Raw genomic sequence first — 16,282 nt, forward strand, 5'->3', positions numbered from 1 at the left:
ATCTGTCATTACTTCTGTTTGAAATTTTCAGTCACACAAGTGAGATAGATGCCTCGCTTCCACTGCAACTCAGAATCAGTGGGTCACTTAATGTATGTGAAATAGTTGAAAAAACCGCACGTACCTCTATGTAAATATGATGAAAAAAAAATCCGTTTCAGACTTTAAGATGGGAGATCGTGTATTACTGTGGTGTCTGTGTTCAACAGTGTTCTTTAAGCGTAGTCCCAGTATGCTGCAAATGTGGACCTTAATGTGGCTTGCAGACAGTTTGCTACTGCTGCATGTTCAGGCCACTGCGTCAGGGTAAAGTTTGATTCTTAACTTTCTTTATGCGCAAGAAGTCAGTGATCATGATAATACCAGGGTTAAAAAGAGTAGTGCAAGTAGCTCATTTTAATTTGACCACACAGTCACTACAGGAAAAGGCTCTGGAATGTGTAGTGACATACATCCCTTTGGGCAGAGGAGTAGCTTTCCAGAGAACTGTGGATGCTGGGGGATGGTGTTTCTCAGCAGTGGCAAATAAATGATCATGAGAGATACCTGCTTTGTGGTGTAGTTAAAATTGTTATAGTGAACTGGGAGGCTTAGTAAAAATTATTGAATAGTTTGGCTATTGATGGCAATTGCTGTATAACTCCAGATTAATCACAGTATTACTAAAGGAAACAGAGGTGGCAGGTGAAGAGGACTGCACAGGGCATGTGCCCCTCCAATGTAAGTATCTTCTTCCAGGAAGCCCAGGGTCTTCCCTCCCTGTCTGCCAAACCCTGTGTTAAATGCCTCAACTGTTGCTGACTTTGGTTAATTCAGGGACAATTGGAATTGTCCCATCCACCACATTCCCTGCCGAGGTGCTGAGTGCTTTCTCTTCTTCAGGACCAATTTGGGAATGCAGAGCATCACTGGCCTCTGGTAAATGCCCAACTCAAGAAAGAGTCCAGCCAGACCAACAGGCAAATATATACTGCCTTTTCAGTAAAAAAGCTAAGAGTTCCTTCCCAAGTCTGATTTGAGGGATTTTGAGGTCTAGAGATCTGGTTTAAGGGATCTTTTAAAGAAAAAGTGGAAAGATTTTTTTATTATCAACTTTTTGGAAACACCTTGCTAAAATGTAACATTTAAAAATGCATATCGATAAAACCTGGCATCATCTGAAATCTTAAGAGTATGTCTCTACATGGTTTTGTGGTTACCCAAGTGTGCTTTCAATAAGGCAGAACAAGGATAAGAAGGGGTTTGGCAGTGAGAGCATGGAGCTCTGTGCATTCTAGTTTAACTTGCATTGAGTAAGGGGAGGTTAGATCATGCAGAGTGGGGCTGGGCTGCTGCACTTAGAGTTCCTGGTACTTGATTAGTTGGTTTAAATGAGGTTGCTGTATCTAGGAGTTACCAAAACTATCGAGTCTCTGGGGCCAGTCACTGACAGTTGGTGCTGACGAGACAAGGGCAGGTCCTGGACGTTCCTTCAAGAGGCGAGATCTGGTTAGGCTGCAGCAACAACTCTCCCTGCACTAGGAGGTTGCAAATCCTGTTTATGGATTTGGATTTCTTTTAGAGCACTGGATGTTGAAAACAGTACTTTCTCTTGGGAAATGATTATTCAATTAACTGGGTATTTATTTTGATAATAAGTTTTGTTGTTGTTGAAAGTGAAAACTAGTTGGGGATAAGATCTGCTTATTAAAGGGCTTGTTCTTGGGTTTTATAGGAGTGGGGGAGTCAGGGGAGGATGAGCTTACTGCCTTTGGTGCTCAGGGTAGGCTTTTTGCCCTGCTTTTCTGCCCTTCCTTAAAAAAGCTGTCATTGAAAACTAGAGTCCTTGGCAATGTATGTGAAATAGTGAAGTAAGTGTTAAGGTCTCAGCACTGAGACCAAGTTACCTGTGTTTATCTAAAGTATCTAGTGTTTGCCAGCCCATTTAGTATCGAGGCTGTGTTTAACATTCTCCCTAACCCTCCCTCCACTCTCTGGTTAAAAAAGTAACATTAAAAAACCTAATAGAACAATTAGAGTGCTGAAGATTTACATAGGTATCTGTTGACAAGGAGTTAATGTGTCTTTGTGGCTTATATACTGCATTGGTTTACAAGTGATGCTGTTAAGTTCACAGGCCATATGTTTGCTCAAGCAGAAGATCAAATTGCAATACTGGAATCACTTCGATATAAATGCAAATGTTGGAGAAGATGTTGAACTCGAGCAGATCACATATTACAGCAGTCTCTTCCTCCTAGAGGAGCGCACTTGCACTCTCAGGTCTTTCCAGCACCAAAGCTAACAGTTGTTTTTGTTCTCCTTCCTTTTCCTGGGCTGTACCAGGCAGGGTCCCAGAGAGCAGCAATGGTGGTCAGCCAGTTGAGAGATGCAGGGATGCAGCTGATGGCTTCTCTAGAGTTTAACAGCAGCATCTGGGAGTTTTATGGTCTCCTATGGGCCATTGTACCTCTCTGTTGCAGTTCAAAATGCAGTGGTAGAAAAGCAGTGGGTCAGCCCCGCAGCAGCTGCATTTCACAGTGGAGGTTTTTGTGTCAATAGCTCTTACTGCTAACTTGTGTTTAACTTAAGGGGTGCAGGACAAGTGCAGGAATAGGAGAGTTTGTATTACTGGCAAGCCAGTGTTGTACCCTGACAAGTATAGTGTTTGTGGCTCTTCTGCATATAGAGCAAGGACACGGCTGGGATCCATAAAGCCTCCTTTGGTAAAGAGTAGGCTGTCTTAAACCTTTTCTTCCTGTCAGTTAGAAACAAGCAAAAAAAAACCCCAAAAGTGCTTGTATATATTACTGCTGTTACTGTGTTGTATTTATACAGGCAGCTATCTGCATGTAGATTGGAATCGTTCCTTGCATTCATGCTGGAGTGGCAGGAAGAGACCCACCCTCTTCTGTGGTGTCCCCACACATGTACTTTAGACTTGAATGCAAGGAACCTGTATGATTTTTCTGGATGAAGAGGTCTGCTGTAATTCTGTGTGCATAAATCAGTACTTCTCATACTGAATTAACTTCTGGTGAGTGAACCTAGAATCTAAAAAAGGAAAAAAAATGGTTTTGGAGTTTTGTTTTTTTTTGGAGGGGGGAGCTGCATTTTTGAAGTAAAATACGGATTTTGACTTTTGGTAATCTGTTTTGTGTTCTCTTACAATAAAGTGAAGTGTTGCATAGTAAAAACTTCTTTTAACCCTGAGTCCCACACAAACACTGTGGAGAAAACAACAGACCAGAGGATAAAATAATGCTTTTTTTTTTTTTAATTGAATGAGAAAAAAAGTCTCATTTAGTTTTAGATAATATGCGGACAAAACAGAAACTTTTAGACGAGACCATGTAATAGGCACTGATTCACATGTCTGTCTTTAATGTCAGGTCTTTAGACAGGAGTGGACATCCTCACAAAGGATGTTTTGCAGATATTTGCTCTGGTATATGAAACAGTAAGCAGCACTTACTACTGGAGATGAAATGACACTTTGTTTTTATTTAAGCGAGTTTGCAGTTTGCAAACTTTGCTTTGCAGAAGCACCTTGAGTTCAGTTTGTTTGCAGTTATTCAGAGGAATTAATTGTTGATAAAACAAAAGAACAGCTAAAGATTGGGTGACATCTCACAAATCCATAGAGATAGTTGAATATTTTACTTTATTTGCTGGATTTTCATGTTGGCTACTGTATTTCTATGGTGCTTTCATGCTGGCACAACCCCCCCCTTTCCTCATGCTTCCAGGGAGGAGTCCACTGTCCTTGCTCACAGCTGTGGTGGCCTTGGCTGGGGCCAGCTCTGCTTCCCAGGGATGACTGTGCCAGGCCAGCTGTTGCCAAAATCACCATGTGTGCTGATGTACCCCTGTGAGCACCCTGGGGCGCGGCTGGGTGCCTTGGCCCCCTCTGCCCCAGAGAGCAGGGAAGGCTGTGGAGGTGGCAGAGCAGCCATAGGTTAAAGCAGCATAAGGACAGCTAAAGGTCAGGCAGGGTTTGCTCTTAAGTAAAACTGAATGAAAACTATTTCCCTGCTGCTTTTGCTGCCCTGCTCACTTTTCCAGCAAGCGTGTTTATGGAGGAAAATATAACCTGAATATGCCAGGAATGGGATGGCAACCCACCTGCAGGGACCTGACCTCTCCTCCATGCTTGCTCCCTCTCTCACTCGGTGCTGCCACAGAGACTGATCTCATCTCCTGCCGTGGCTGGCACAGCCACCAGCTGTCCACAGATGCAGACAAAATATATTTCTTTAGGTCACTTCCCCATTTTCTGAAGCTTGCCCACTTTGTTCTCCAACTTCTTCCAAAAGCCTACAGAGGTCTGTCAGGTTTTTGGACCTTAAATGTAACAGGAAATCTAAAGGTCACAGATTATATCCCCAAACAAAACTAAACTTCAGAATTTTTGCAAAAGTGATTACCAGTGGGATCGAGCTCCAAATACCTGAGCTCTAGTTCTGATGCTCAAGTCTCAACATGGCACTTGATCACTGTCTTAATGTACAAATATGTGCCCAACTTGGGCATTCTAATGTGCAAGCTAATACTGAAACCTGAAGAAAATTACAAACGTATCCTGAGTGCAGAACTCAAGCTGCTGTAATGGTTTTTCAGCATTTCACTAAAATAAGTTCAATTTGAAAGTTTTATTTTTATATGTATTGGGGCTTGAATTCAGTGAAGTACTTAGTGAATGGGATGTGAAACTGGAGGGAGTGTGGGGATTTTTTCCCTGCAGAAAAGATGACAATATTTGGCCCAAACACTAGAGGATTCTGTAAAAACAATTACACATACTATAAAGGAAATCATTCAAATAAATAGTTGTGTGTAGTGGCTGTTTCTAATTGGGCTTAATGTTTTATCACAATTAGTTTTCCATTTAGGAAGGAGGATAGAAACTATAAAACTTGATGCAAATTAGCAGAGTAAAATGTCTTTCTTTTCAACTGCCCTTTGAGTCTTTGCATGTTATTTTAAGAATATGTTTACAAAATATTGTAGCAATACATCAAGGAAAAAAAAACTGTTGTTTTGGAAATCAGAAGTATATGTCCTAATAAATTGTTTCTGATAGAACTAGAAAATAGAGAAGATTATACTAATGGAAGTTTCTTTTTAAAAGTTTGGGTTGCATTTTAACCTCATGAAGAACAGCTGTCATTCTTAAAGCAAAAACTAGACAAAACCCTCCTAATTTTAATAAACTTTGATACTGTAAATGTGTTGGGGGTTTTTTTGCTACAAGTAATACATGATTTTACATTGTGAGAAGTAAAGTTCTGCATCTGTAAATTTGCCAGTAACTTATTCTCATAATTCTAAAACAGGGGCAACAGTGATAGGATTTTATTCTGCCACATTGCATGTAGTATCTGAGTACCTTCCACCTATGGCAGAGAAGAACTGGGATTTAACTTCTCAGGATAACAGTGTGGGGGAGGGATAAGAAGGGACATCATGCTGCTTGTTGGTAGGATTTTTGGCTTGGGTATTTCGTGCATTATTTAGGTATGACGTTTTTACCTGAAGTTTTTCTGACGCTTGAGATGTGTGGGTGTGTGCAGTAGGTAACAGGGCAGTGGCTTTCTGTGATGGAAATGTGCTGTTAATGTACTGCATAGCTCAGAAAGCACTGGTGTGTACATGTGCATATAGGAAAATATTTGATACACCTTTGAAGAAGTGCTGAGATCCAGGAATCATAAAAACAGTGATTCTGCTATTCCTGAACACACAGATTGTTGATGTTTTCTGGAATGTTTTATGAATTAATGTATCTGTTTAGTGTTATATTAATTGTGTGGTATTGCAGTGTTATATAAGCATTGGATTGGGAGATTGCATCCATTTTGAGGTGAATAGTGACTTTGTTTAGATTTAGTAATTAAAATTGTATTTCTTCATGGAATTGGAGTAAAATGTAGGGCTTCAGTGCAGATGCTACTTTATTAGTATTGCTGCAATACTCTGTATGTGAGCACAGTTCTGGTGTTAATTTTACAGAAGGCAAGGTTACCATAGTAGACTGAAATTGCAGATTTGATTGGAGAATTGTTTGGCTGTCTTCACTGATAGTCACTTCCAGGTTAAGTTTTGGAGTGTTTTAAGCATACTCTCAAGATATTTGTTTGTTTCATCAATTTGTTTGTTTGCTGCTGTATTTCCTTGCTATATAGCAGGAGAATAATCTTGCCTGGCTGAAGGCTGTCAGTGTTAATTTTCCCCTTTCTGTCTTCTTTGACCAGATCTTCTCCATCTTGGTCACTTACTTAGTAATTTTAATGCTCGTAAAGTACCAGAGCAACAAGCCAGGAAAAGTCATCCTGTCATGTCAGTTCAGGACAAAGTAGATAAACTGATGGAGTGAGTAAATGTGTGATCAAACCACCTCTGGCTTGGCTTGTTTTAAATACACGTAGAGACAGTTTGGTGCCTAATCTCCACCTGCTGTTAATATAGGGAATGAGACGTGAGAAATTGTCACATAGAAATTTATTTTGACAACTGTAGTTTAAGCAATACAAAACTTGAAGTTAGTTTTAAAACAGTAACTGCTAGACTGAAGATGCCTGGACTTGTGAGTGTGTATGAATGAGTTCAAAGCACAAGAGTGCTTTGTAGGTGCTTGCTACTTCCTTCCTTATGGCTTCTTCTGAAGTAGTTTTTTTGTCGAGTAGCTAAAGGATGATCCCTTTTGACCACGTCAAGCTTCAAAAAAATTTGTATCTCTCTGTGAGAAAAAAAGCTATTATATATATACACAATTTAAAGTAGTGGGTTTTCAACTTTTTAAAAATTAGTTTAAAAACATTAAAACATTGTCTTGTAGATGATACAGATGCCTGAAAAATGAATGTAAGCCTACTAGTGGACTAATCTTCTTAGTTCCGTTTGCAGCCTTGTAGGAAGTAGCGACTGCAGTGTTAGAAACTGCTCATGTACTGCTGTATCTATACTGCAGTTGGAGACCTCTGGACAGGATAATAACACCAGTCAGCAAAGATAATGACACAAGTCTGTCTGGTAGTGTTACGCACAAACTGTTTCGCTTTGACAAGAATGGTGGCATAACATGACTTTAACAGTCCTGGCTGTGAAATCCTACTGAAATGGTAAACTTTGATTTTAAAATGTACTTGTCAAGGAGACTTAGGAGAGACAAAGGAGCAGAGAGTAATTATTTGAAGTGCAAGCAGATGCTACTCTAGTTTCTCAAGGAAGTTTCCTGCACAGAAAGGCAGGGTTAAAGAAATGGAGCTTTTTATACTGAAAACAATGCAATACTTTAGCCTGTCTTTCCAGCTTTTCCTTTGTATGGCATGTCATCTTAAGGATGAAGTGCCTTTAATAATAAAAGATTGAAGTTGGCTGGTAGAGGAGGGTCTTTCAGAATACTTTAAAGTTATTTGCAAAATAAATAATAGCAAGTTACTTAAAAAGATGTGAGAAAGTGTTTTATTTTGTTACCAAGTCAAGATAGACTGAAACTTTTGTTGTTAAAGATGTGCCTTAAGTTATTTGTTAGTTAACCTCATAACAATGGTCATAACAATATTTATTTACTTCTAAAAGTACTTTTTTAGAAAAAAAAAGGTGCTTCTGTTGCTTTCATGGTTGCTGGAATAAATTGTCCTTGTCTGTCATGTAAAGAGGGTCAGAGATTGCTCTTCTGTATCTAGTGAAATACTCTCTGAGATGTACCTGAAGTGAAGAAGTAATGAGGAGGGAGGCTGTACTGTGCACTGTACACTGTAGTAACACATACCTGTCCAGTATTGGTCAGGACTAAGAAGTGCCCTTTCAAAACTGAGTATCAAATTGAGAAGCAGGGGGAAAACAGCAGTCATTGCTGTAGAATCTCTTCTATACAGCAGGTAGGAAACAGCTTCTCTGAAATACACAGAATAACCCTGAGATTGGTGGTGGGCTTGTGAGCTCATTTATCTCAGGTGTTATGGACTCCCAGAGCTGTGAGTGATGCTGTACAATTGTTGGTTTTGATTTGAAGAGAAGCTCAGGCATTTATCTAGCAATAATAATATCAGAAAAGCTTTGGGAGTATCTTTGCTTTTTCTCTTTAGTTGTTTCCTCATAAGAGCTCTTACCTGCATTTTCACCTTGTCTACTGTTGGTCCACGGAGCACCGCAGCACAATATTCCGTGCAGGTTCTGTGGTTTCTTGGTTTTAATGCTCATTAAATCTGTTCAGCTGAGTGTGTAAATCACATTTGCAGTTTTGATACAGTTCTGGCTTTAAGCTGTTTGTTTCCTTAGTAAGGAAGCAGCTGTATATCTCTCCAGTGCTAACAGTTTCCCCCAAAAAGAACCATTAACTACTCATGGGATTGAAACTAGTATCTCAGTTTATGATTGAAAAGGGTTAAAGCTGCCAGACTACAGGGACATTAGTGCAGAAATGGCATTGATGTTAAGGTGGATAGGATGTGGTGTGTTGCTGTTCATATGCTGGCTGGCCTAGCCTGCATGCTTAGATTTAGGCTGCCTTTAGTCTCCTTGTGGCTATTGTGCTGTTGCTGCAGCACCTGAAGATCCTGCTGCAATGAGGCTTTGCATCCGCTCTGTCGGAGCTGACTGCTCCATTCGAGGAGCTGTAGATAAGGATGTATGTCTGCATCAGTGACCTTCAGCTTACAGCCTGAGGATCCAGTGTAACTGCAGTCACCACAGGTAGGCTGTGAACTGGGAAGCCTTGAGACAAAGGCATGGGTCCTGTCTGTCCACTCCTGGAAATGAAGGCCACAGGCTTTGGAGAGAGGCCAGGAGAGAGGTGTGATTATGTCTCTAGCTCATTCTGGATTTGTCTGCAGACTGAATATAGGACATACTTTGAAACAGTGTCAAAAAGTGAACAAGCACAGTGAATTTGAAAGGAGTCATTAAATGCTTTCTTAGAAGTTGCTGGGTTTCATAATCTGGAATGGAATCTTCCAGATGTGAGTTAGACATGCTACAGGTTCCTATACCGAGCAGACAAGAGAAAATACATGAAAGAAGTGGTAAGAATAAAATTGGTTGGCCACCTTGCCTCTGTTTTCTATTCTCCTGTCAGTATAATGTAGATGCCATCAGATGGGATTTTTGAAAGCGTTAAGAACTTTGCTTAAACTGATCTACTGTTCTATTTTGGCCCTGTATCTGCTCTGTACCCACCAGTACAAAACACTCTGCATCTTGCCATACAGAGCTAATGGGGCAAAACATTCAGACCTGAAAAAGGGCAAGACAAGTGTAAAAACCATGCAGTGTTCCACCTCCACAGCTTCATGTAGAAAAGCCTGAAATGCTGGGGGATTGTTTGCTTTTGGCAGAGAGGTAGAGATCAGATCCTGGCTCTGCGAGTGTTAGAAAGATCCACTGCCATGCTGTTTCCTGTTACAGATTTTAATTACTACTTTGAAACACTGGCTGATGGCTCTCATGGTAGTCAGTCCACGCTCCCTTGTATTTTTTTGGCTTTGTTTTCCAAGCTCACGTTTGTTTAGAATGTTACATATCACTGTTTTCTGTGGGATTTTGTAACGCTTGTCCTAATGATACAAACCAGCCTTGCTGCTGAGGAACGTGGGGGACAGGCAAGCAGCAGAAGCAGCCCGACCCTTGCAGCGGCCAGGACTGCAGCGTGTCCCTCTCTGCAGAAGCAGAAGCAGCCTTCCTGGGGGAGCCAGCTCCTGCACGGAGCGAGCTTCCCTGGCCTGCCTTCTCGTGGGAAGGGCAGCCCTGTGGAGGTAGAGAAGGTTCTTACAGAGTGGGAGATGCTGTCGTCGAGGTTAAGCCCTCCTTGGAGTCAGTTTGAATTTTAGCATGAAAAGCCTCTGAGTTCTTGAAGCTGTTTTCCTAAAGAATCCGCCCCCCCTCCCTTTTCTTTTAAACTTCATCGGAAGAATTTAATTTCGCACTAGACACGGCAGTTCAGTCTTTTAGAAGGTCCCATCATCTGTTGCTTTTAAGCACGCCGGAGGAGTTCCCCGCAGTGGCAGGGCAGGAGCGTTGAGTCCGTCCTGCAGGACGTGCCCTTTCAAACCAGCTCACGCGTGACAGGGGGCTCGGCGCCCCGGCAGCCCTCACCCCGGGCCGGGGCGAGCAGGGAAGCATCCGGGGCGAGCAGGGAAGCACCAAGGGCCGCTGTGGGGCCGGAGGCTTGGCGGCAGCGGGGCGGGCGGCGTGTGGGGGCCGCTTGCGCAGGGCCGGTACCTGTGCGGCGAGTGCCGCTGCGCGGGGCTGCCGCGGGCCTCTGCCCCCGGGCCAGGGGGTGCTGGCGTCCGTGTCAGCCCCGGCGCTGGTATTTCAGTAATGCGGGGCTGGTTGGTCATACTGCCAAAGCCAGGCTTTAAGCAGCGAGTCTTGCTCCACTTTTCCTCGCTCCGTGCCTCTGCTCCGCCCCGTCCGTGCTCCCCGCGCTGCTGAGATCAGCTTCCTGCTTTTCGTTTCCCTCGGAACAGCGCTGTTACTCCTCCCCCGAAAGTTATTTTCATCGGTCCGGAGTTAATTTCTGCGTGTGGCTGCGGGCTCTGTTTGTCTCTCTGTGTAAGGCGAAAGCCGGGCTGGAGAAGCGGTATCACGGTGGTCGTGTTGCGTTGCAGCGCACCAGGGCTGTAGGCAGGATGGCAGAGTGCTGCGCCGAAAACACCCGTGTGCCAGCTCTGTGACCGGGAAGGCAGAGGAGGTGAGTGCCGCTTTTACCTCGCGTGGGTCCAGGCAGCTGTTGGAGGAGGAACCAAGAGTCACAACCTGCCCAGGCTCAATAACAAGGAAGGAGCAATTATGTTGTTACGATCTCTGATTAGATGGTTTTGCTCCTACTAATACGGTAATGGAGTGTACTCAGGAAATGATGTATTTTGCTGTAGCAAAGATCTGTAGTCAATGAAAGGTTATAGCTTGTAAATTTTGGGGTTTTCTTCATTGAAAAGTATAAATAGGTATGACACAAATACAGCCATAAAGGACAGATGATAAAGGTAACGTTTACTCTAAACAGCTTTAAAAATCCACTCTTGTTGTTTCAGAACTTCTAGATGGATTGAGTAATGCAAGAGAAGAGACTTTACAGTGGTTTAGTAGTTGTGGATCTACATCAGTGTGATGTATTTGAGGGAGTGATGTGATGTTAAAACATGGAAATAAAATTATAGACATGAAAAGAAAAAAGGAAAAAAGTACTCTTTATACCAAGCATCCCTCAAAAAGGAAGCCAGGTTGGTTGAGAGAAAACAGTGGAATAATCTCAGTTGAAACAAATGGGCAACTTCTATGGGAAGGTGCCTTCTTACATTGTTGCATTGGGTTTTATTAGTTATTTTTCTTTATGGAGTGAAGAATGTAAATATCACAGGTTCATTGATCAATTTTCAGCTTTTTAAACAGATGAGCACCATTCTCTGTATTCCCTCTAATGGAGTTCTGAAATTGCTAATTCGTAACTGGTGGTAGGTTATACAAATACTTTGTGTTGTCATATTCTGCTTTTGGTGTCTTTTTATTACTACCTGTTAACAGTCAGATTAATGGGACAGCTTTGTTTGCTCTTCCCATGATGGCCTGAGTGATTTTGCAGGGGACTCTTCATGGGAAGCCACTCAAACACGGCTGCTGTGGTGGGCCAGCCTGGTGTTGGAAGCTGCCACTGCAGCTACAGGGCACTGCTGCAGGTCTGAGCTACTGCCCAGGTAACAGGGGACAGTAGAAACAAATCAAAGATCTTGATCAGGATCATCTGAGGCCTAACCAGAATTGCTTGTGCTCTTGATCCACACAAGAGTGTGTAGTGAGTCGCTGTTTTCTCTGCTGACAAGTTTAATGTATTGATAGTTCTATAAAATGAAAGACGTAGAGCCTTGTAGTAGTTCTTCCAGTGAAGTTCTCCAGTAGCTTTGCTGAAAGAAGTTCTGGAAACACTTATTTTAAAGTTTGATGCATTTTGGTGAAAGATGAGAGAGGTACAGTAAATTAGAAATTGGGGGTTGATTTCTGGTAATATTTTTGGTTATGGCTGACTTCCCATTTTTCCTTGGTGGAAGTTAGCTTTGCTTCTTTCCAGCAGCCTTCTTGTACTTTAAGGGGGCCCTCAAGAAGGCTGGAGACGGACTTTTCACAAGGGCATGTAGTGATAGAACAAGGGAGCATGGCCTTAAGGTGAAGAAGGGTAGGTTTAGATTAGGTATTAGGAAGAAATGCTTCTCTGTGAGGGTGTTGAGGCACTGGAACAGGTTGCCCTGAGATGTTGTAGACCCTCCATCCCTGGAGGTGTTCAAGAGCAGGTGGGATGGGGCTCTGAGGAACATAGTCTAGTTGATGTCTCTGCCTGGGGCAGGGGGGTTGGAGCCAGATGATCTTCAAGATCCCTTCCAACCCAACCGTTCTGTGATTTTACGCTTCTGTGTTTCTTGTAAGTTTAAGGGTAAGCAGAAGTCATAAGGATGTTGTATGCTTGGCTCACACTTACTGCTTGCCATTGAACAGCTTTGAAGTAAAGGTGTAAGGCCAAAATAAAAACAACAAACCACTTTTATAGCCCAGTCTGTGGCTTCCATTTGAGTATTGGTGGAGGAGCATTGTATAGGAAGTAATAGAACTTCCAGTCATGTGTGGCCTTGCATCTTTTGTATTTATTTTCGTGTGCTGGGTATACTACACTGCGTGGTTTTGCCTCTGTGCAATCTCTAAATTTATTGCTGCTAAATCTACTTCTTGGTATAGACTTTTGCTCAAGAAATTAACCCTGTGTTAGGTCATTATTCTGAGGGATAAAGCAGTAGCTAAATACATTTTATGTGCTGTGCGCATTTTATCAGTGTGTTAAAAAGACAACACAAGCCTGTTTGCTTCAGCGTGTATAATGTAAAGATAATTCTGCATGCTAGTGTCTTCACAAGGAATGTGTGGTAAATGTGCTTATGCTGTAGATGCAAATGTATTTCCTATGTGGGCCCAAGTATCAACCCTTATTTGCCAAAGTTACTGCCTTGTCGCTTGCATTCTGCCAGTAAAGAAACTCTGTAGCACTAAGTACCTGGGCATAACGTGAAGCATTTAAGCCCAACAGCTATTGGACTTCTGTGCTGTTTTATTCCGTTTGTACCTATTTTCAACATTTCAGTTATAATTGATAGGAGGCTGCTGTAAAAAATCCAACCTGTATCAATAAAGGGTTCCTACCAGTGGCTCAACGTTTGGTTCTTATAACTGATTTTCCTGCTTCACTGACAGCTGGAGTCAAAGCATTTGCTGCTTCTTGTCATATTTTGGCAACCTGGTTTTCTCTTAACTTGTAGAAATTTGTTAGTGTATTTTGGAGTCCACCAAAAGGGGATGAGAAGTTATGTCCGAAAGCTGGATACTTCTTCATTGATGAGATCATAAGGGTACGAGTAAGTGCTCTTTATTTGTAGGCATGAAGAGAAGAATGAAGGGTATGGGTCCCAGAGTATTTTTTTCACCTTCAACATGGGTAATGTTGCCCCATCTTCATCGTAGATAGGAGATACAGACATTATTTGAATGACAGCTCCCTGACAAAGAAGTGGAATAAAACTTAATTGACAGAAGTAATAGTGAATCACCATATTTAAATGGCAGCACTGTTACTAGAAGAAACAGTCCAAGCCTCAGACACTTGCATCTTACCTCATAGGGCCACACTAGTGTTTTTGCTGTATAAATGAACAGGACTGGAAGAATGATCATAGCTAAATCATTATTATTAGCTTAACTCTTTCTGCCTAAAGATAGAACTGACCACGACTGGGTAGATCATCTAATGTGTTGTGAATCAGACTTAATGAACTGAACAGCTCTAAAAAGGGGTCCAGGAGTGCTTAGTCAAAGTGGGACAGGACTCCTTTTGGTTTCAGAGCTGACCTATACTTACTGCTTGTCAAGCTAGAGCCTTGAGGGCAGGCTAAGTAAAGTGCAAGAGGAGGAGGATGTACCTCCAGAAACAGAGCATTGCTGTCTATTTCTTCTGCTAGGGACTTCTATGTATCTTTTATACATGGTTTTGCAGTCTAGATAGTTTCCAGAGCAGATAGCATCAGTTAGTTACTGATGCTGAAGATAACATGCCTTAATTATAATGCTGCTTATATCTTTCTCCTGTGAAACTTTCTGAAGTAGATCCCCTTTCCTTGCATAGCTTGCTTCCACAGGACCCAGCACAACATGCTACTTGGCAGGCTGTTCTTAAAAATTGCATGGGGCTTTCAGTGAGTGTGTTGATAGGTGATTTTAGCAAGATAGCTCTATCACTGTGCAGAATGCCAGTTTACTCCAGATTCAAGGTGCCAGTTCAGTTTTTAAGTCTTGAGTTGGTGCTGTAAAGTGTTAATTTCATCAGTTACTCTTGAGATTTTCACTAGTGGTGGACTACCTGAAAAAGAGATAATAGCTTCTCTTCCAGTGGCCTGTAAGAAGAGTACTTTTCTCTGGCCAATATTCTAAATTTTGTTTGTTTGTTTGTTTTAACTAGCAGGGCGATTTTAGTTGCTTGTGTGTGATTTGTGGAGTTCAGGAAGTTATTGGCAGTTTTCAAGCTTTTTTCATGTGTCAGGTGCTGGCAAAACCAACAGCAGGTATTCAGCATGCATTCACTGGGGCTGTGTTTTGGATAGGGAGGTTGAATGTTACATCCCAAGGTAAAGTTCCTGTTCTGAGATTTGCTAATGTAGACCTGTGCATTTTGTTTGGGGCCTTGTTACATTCTCTGAGACTTCATGGAAGTACAGAAATCCATGCTGGTGGATATTGACAAGGGATAAAAGGATCAGGGTTTACTTTACTTGGAAATTGCTCAGATGTTAGAGTTTAGAGTTGAAAATGTCATCTCTACTCCTTCCCTTGCCCTGTGAAAGTAAACTGAAAACCGCAGAAAAATGTGGCAATATTCAGTCTTCAGATTTTTGAGTAATATTTTAGAGTACCTTAAGCTACAAAATTATACTGTTTAATGAAAACTTTATGCAAAACAAAAATCGTATTTGTGGGAGAGTGACAAGAGGAATGATAGTTTCAGGATGAGAAAGAAAACTTACTTGAATGTCCCTGTCAAGCTTGCACAGCTTTTATAAAGCCAAAAGAACTGAAGCAACTACCTAGAAACACAAACATGACAAAAAATGATAAAATTCGGCAACTTGGTTTGATTGTATCTTTCTTTTAGAGGGAAAAATAAAATTCTCTCTTTTGCTGTAAATGGAGAAGGTACTTATTAAGAGCAAACCACAAAAATAATGCTTTCTTTGGTAGCCAAGTTATGGCACAGTATGAGGGACCTGATAATCCTTCGAGAATTGATGCAGCTGGGCCATGACCATGGCTCTGGAAGTACACAGCTTCTGCTGGTGAGGACACAGGGTTGCTGCCCCTGCTGCAGCACCTTCTAACAGTGCTATGTCCTCCCTCCTCATGGATGTGGTGTAACAGCAGCAGCTTGGACCATTCTCCTTGGACTTCTGTGTGGGATAATGCTGGAAGAACCTTGCTGGGAAGCACGGTCACAGCAGCGGAGGGACTTTGCAGGGAGCTGGGGTCATGTGCTGCTTTGGGACCGTCTTCCCTGATGGCCAGCTAGCCTGAGCTGAAACCCTGGCAGCATCTGAGATTCTTCAGATGTAGAACTTGAGTATGGAAGGGCATGGCTTTTGTAATACTTAACAGGGTACTTCTTTTTTTCAAAAGCAGCCACAGAAGGTGCTGCCAGAAAAACCTGTGCATTTCAGCTGAAGATGAGCAGGATCGTGCTGTAGGGGAAAGCTACTCAAAGTGTATTCCTCCCTTTTTATCTGTTAGTTCAGTACTATACAGTAAAATGCTTTTTTTCAGGAGGTTAAAATACTTTCAAATTAAAGGGTTATCTTTATGCAGATGTTCAAACAAAATACTTTTTTCCCAAACTAATTAAAAAGTTAAACTGTCTTTAGAAATCAAAATAATTTGAGTTTTCCTGTTCTCAGCTATCTACAAGAATGTATGGGGTTGTTTTTAAATTTAAAATTGTAGTAATGTAGCTGTAAGTGTTCTGTACTTGACTAAATTACTTTCTTTTTGTAACTGATGCTGCCCCTTGAGGCTTGTTAATATCTGGAGTAACTTGGAAGTAGCAATCAGGTGTGTAAACACCTGGAAGCTCTTTGGGTAAAGAGGCAGGCAAGTTCCACATGGGGCTATTGTGCATTGACAAAATCTCAGTAAGCAGAATTTTGGTGGAACTCACTCAAGAAGCAGGTTCTTGCTAGTCAGGAGCAGTAAAGAGTTACTAGATTTCAGGTATTTCCTTCTC

At 41.9% G+C, this 16,282-nt stretch overlaps 1 protein-coding gene across 14 annotated transcripts in view; it reads left to right on the plus strand.

The window, feature by feature from the left end:
• The window catches only part of BBX (BBX high mobility group box domain containing), a 153,462-nt gene that overhangs the window by 23,418 nt on the left and 113,762 nt on the right, over window positions 1-16,282 (plus strand). The window contains exon 1 of one of the 14 annotated variants that reach the window (XM_069022179.1): window positions 10,349-10,672. The exons of the other annotated variants lie outside the window; for them this stretch is intronic. The gene's annotated coding sequence lies outside the window, so the exon portion shown is untranslated. Of the gene's footprint in view, window positions 1-10,348; window positions 10,673-16,282 lie in introns of those variants that run through there. 14 annotated transcript variants of the gene reach the window in all.

Source organism: Aphelocoma coerulescens, chromosome 1 (assembly GCF_041296385.1).
Source record: "Aphelocoma coerulescens isolate FSJ_1873_10779 chromosome 1, UR_Acoe_1.0, whole genome shotgun sequence".
NCBI lineage: Eukaryota > Metazoa > Chordata > Aves > Passeriformes > Corvidae > Aphelocoma > Aphelocoma coerulescens.